Source organism: Vombatus ursinus, unplaced genomic scaffold (genome assembly GCF_900497805.2).
Source record: "Vombatus ursinus unplaced genomic scaffold, bare-nosed wombat genome assembly UNPS02009205.1, whole genome shotgun sequence".
Classification (NCBI taxonomy): domain Eukaryota; kingdom Metazoa; phylum Chordata; class Mammalia; order Diprotodontia; family Vombatidae; genus Vombatus; species Vombatus ursinus.
Window position 1 is genome coordinate 52,817,592 of NW_020948983.1, and position 3,898 is coordinate 52,821,489.

Consider the following 3,898-nt stretch of genomic DNA (forward strand, 5'->3'; position numbering starts at 1 on the left):
CCTTTTTGAGCTCTTCATGGCCTGGGACTGATTCATATTTTTCTTGCAGGCTTTGGATGTAGGAGCTTTGACTTTGTTGTCTTCTTCTGGTTGTATGTTTTGATCTTCTTTGTTACTAAAGAAAGATTCTATGGTCTGACTTTTTTTGGACCTTTGTTTATTCATGATCCTAGCCAATTACTTGAGTTTTAAACTCTTTGTTAAGGTAGGGGTCTGCTTCCAGTGTGGAGAATGTATTGTCCCAAGCTTCAGTTGTTTTGTGTAGCTGTTTTCAGAGATACTTCTAGGGACCTGTAAATTTTCAGTTCTTCCAAGGTGCTATGATCAAGGGCGAGGTGTTTACTCCTTTCCTGGCCTGTGCTCTGGTCTGGGAGTGACCACAAGCACTCTCTTCTGCCTTGGAACTGTAAGGAGGATTTTCCCTCCACCACCACTACACGCTCCACCACACCAGTGCTCCTACTCACCCCAGCACTAACACCCAGAACTGTGACCCAGATCCAAGCATGAGCAAAGCAAGAGATTCCTGCCTCAGCATTGGCAAAGAGATCCCTGCAATCCCTCTCTGATCAGCCACTCGATTCCCCCTCAATCTGTGGGCCAGAAGCTCTGGAAGTAGCCGCCACCTGAGCCAAGCTAAGGAACTGAGGCTGGGACTTTGCTTCTCTCTCTCACCGCAGACACAGACTTTTCCCACTGATCTTCTAAGTTGTCTTTGGTGTTGGCGGGTTGAGGAATCTGGAAACCACCACAGCTGCCTGCGATTCAGTCCTCTGAGGTCTGCTGCAGGTTCGCTGTGGCCTGCCTTGCCTGTGTGCCCGTGCCAAACTGCGCTCCTCTCCCTGCTTGGCATGATATACCTTTCTGATCAACCATCCAGGCTTTCTTGGGCTGTAAATTTGTTTCACTCTGTCTTTTTGTGGGTTCTGCTGCTTTAGAATTTGTTTAGAGCCATTTTTTTATAGGTATTTGGAGGTGTTTGGGGGAGAGTTCAAGCAAGTCACTGCTTTTACTCTGCCATCTTGGCTCTGCCCCCCCCAGATTTCTTTTTTTAAGAGTCTACTGGACCATCAAAATAAAGTATGTAGTATGACTAATGGGACTAAGGCCACAAGGTTAATTCCCAAATGATTCAGTTAACTTTAATCTGTCTGATGGCTACTAATGATGGCTACCCCAAATACTAGATGTTTTTAAGATGCACTCCTTTTTATTAGGGAAACTTGCTAAGAATCTTATGAATCCATGCAAATATGTTAGCACTACTGTGAAGACAACTGAGAAGTCCAATTTTTAATGCAATGGTCTTCAGCCAATATCAATTGGCAACCTTAGTTAGTAGACCTCTGAGATGACTGTCACCCCAACTACCAAGTTTTCTCCACCCATTCTTCCACTCCAGCTTTGCTGGAAATGAGATTCCTAGCTGAGTCTGTATAGGCCAATGGCATTTGCAACCTTCTTCTATGTAAGGACTTCACTGTCATCATGGCCCTTGCCCCTTGCAGGTGATCTCAAGTCTTTAGGGTAATGAATAGTATCTTCTCATAAAAAGATCAGTGACTGATGCTTTGGTCAGTAACATCACTTCCAAATGATGATGGCAGATATTTATACAGTATAGTGTTTTTACAATTTATAAGGGGAAAAAAGTGCTTTGCTTACAACAACCTCTAAGTTAATATGCACTTACTATGTTCTAACTTGTACATATTTATGTACCTCTTATCTTTTATGATTTTATTGTAAGCTTCTTAAGGGCATGCCTGTGTCTATTATTGTATTTTCAGCATCTAGCACTGTGTTGAACATAGTTGGCATTTAATGTTTGTTGAACTGAAAGGAAGTAAAGCAGGAACATACTCACATAATCTTGCCTAACTTTTCCCAACTTTACTGTCACAATGAAGATTTAATTCTAAGAAGATAAAGATGGTAGGAAAACTAAATTCTCCTAACAAGGTTTTTAAAGATCTTATTGAGTACCCTTGGAGGCAGATAAGTGGCTCAGTAAATACAGTACTGGGCCTGGAGCTAGGTAGACCTGAGTTCAAATTTGGCCTCAGACACACACTAGTTATGTGACCCTGGGCAAGTCATTTATCCTCTGTTTGCCTTAATCCACTGGAGAAAGAAATGGCAAACCACTCCAGTATCTTTGCCAAGAAAACAGAGTCACAAAGAGTGACAGAACAAGCAACATTGAGTACCCTTAAGCCAAGACTTAGTCCTATTTGCCTATAACTTCCCTATTGCTAACTTTTTCGGGGAATAAACTAGTTTGTTAGCTTTAAGCGCCATTTGAACATATTTCTTATACTTCATTGTACATTTTCAGTGATGCACACTTTTTTAGAATGAGCTATGATTTATTTTTAATAACTACCTTCTCAGTTTTCAAATCACCTTTGTTTTTTATTAGTTATAAATGATGAAAGGTGGTTGTTTTTTTTTTTTAATACATTGCCACGATAAGTAACTGGAATTCTGAGGTTCTACTTTTCAGTATCAAAAAAATTCGAATTTACCAAATGCAGTTAATATCTTTGTATGAGCTGAGGATTATCTTACAGATGATGACTCAGAAGACTTTACAAATGTGGATATTTAGAAGCTTCATTTTAGAACACAAATAAAATAATATTTGTAAAGCACTTAGCAGTACTTAGTAGGTGTTTAATAAATGCTTGTTCCCTTCTTTTCCTACCGCTTCCCCCTAAGAAAAACCACTTGACTCATGCACCCAAATTGTGGAAATAAGTTTCTGTTGAGTTTTCTATACATAAACATTTCTTTCTATATATAAACATTTCTAAGCATAGCAATGTTTCTTCCTTACTCCTAACCTCTCCCCTCCCTTAAGTCTTCCATTTCACACTGGCTCGTACCTTCCAAAAAATGGGAAGCTTTTTTAGTTAACATTTTTAAGAATGGTTCTGCTTCATAGAATGGAAGAAGCACTGGACGTAAAGACTTCAACTATTTTGTGTATGTTGGCCAATGGAAACGAATGGAGGACAGGTATTTCACGAAGATGGCCTTTTTGTCCTGCTAAAGAGGTTCAAAAGCCCCAAACTGCTCGGATCAATGGTTAAATGTATTTAATGTTTTTATGTTTAAACTATTCATATGTTTAAGGCAGAGAATTCGAGGGGACGGGCACGGATCCCCAAGCACAGGATTACAGCGAGGACCAAATATGCCATAATTTCTGAACCTATCTCAAAAAGTAAAAGCAAAGCAGAATCAGGACTTACTACACTACACAAACTCCGCTGTTTCTTCAGACCTACGTGATCCTGACGAGTCATTTCATCTGTAAGCCTGTTTCCTCATTTTGTTTCCGCAGAAAAAGAGGACGTTGGTCCAGCGCAGTGGTCATGGATCCCCTTTGTAGCCTGGCAGAGCCTAGGGCCCAGTTCTCAAAATAATATTTGTAAAGGCATCAAATAGAATGTACCGGATTACAAAGGAAAGCAGTTATACTGAAACAGTTATGAATGCTCCTCTGTGGAGACAAGGTGTAGGTGGCCTTAAGGGTAAAGGTAGTGTCAGCACCGGATTCAGGGACTCCCCCCTCCCCCCACCTCGTGACGTTTCTCGCTGCGCGTCTCTAGGGGATTTCCCCTTCGGGCTTGGGATGTCTGGCTGGGGTGGTGGGGGTGGGGTCACATGCCGGCCGCGGCGCGGGGAGGGCGCGCTGTAGCCGGCAGTCTCTGGAAGCCCCGCTGCCTCTCCGGATGTGGGGGTGAGGAGGGTGCGGTTGGCCGCCCGCTCACCTGGGCCCCGCCGGACACCGCCCCCTCTCCCGCCCCCGCCCCGCGCCGGCAGAGGGCTGGGCAACTCGACGCGGCACAGCCTGGGCTGCCTCGAGCCGCCGCTACCGCCTCCGCCTCCG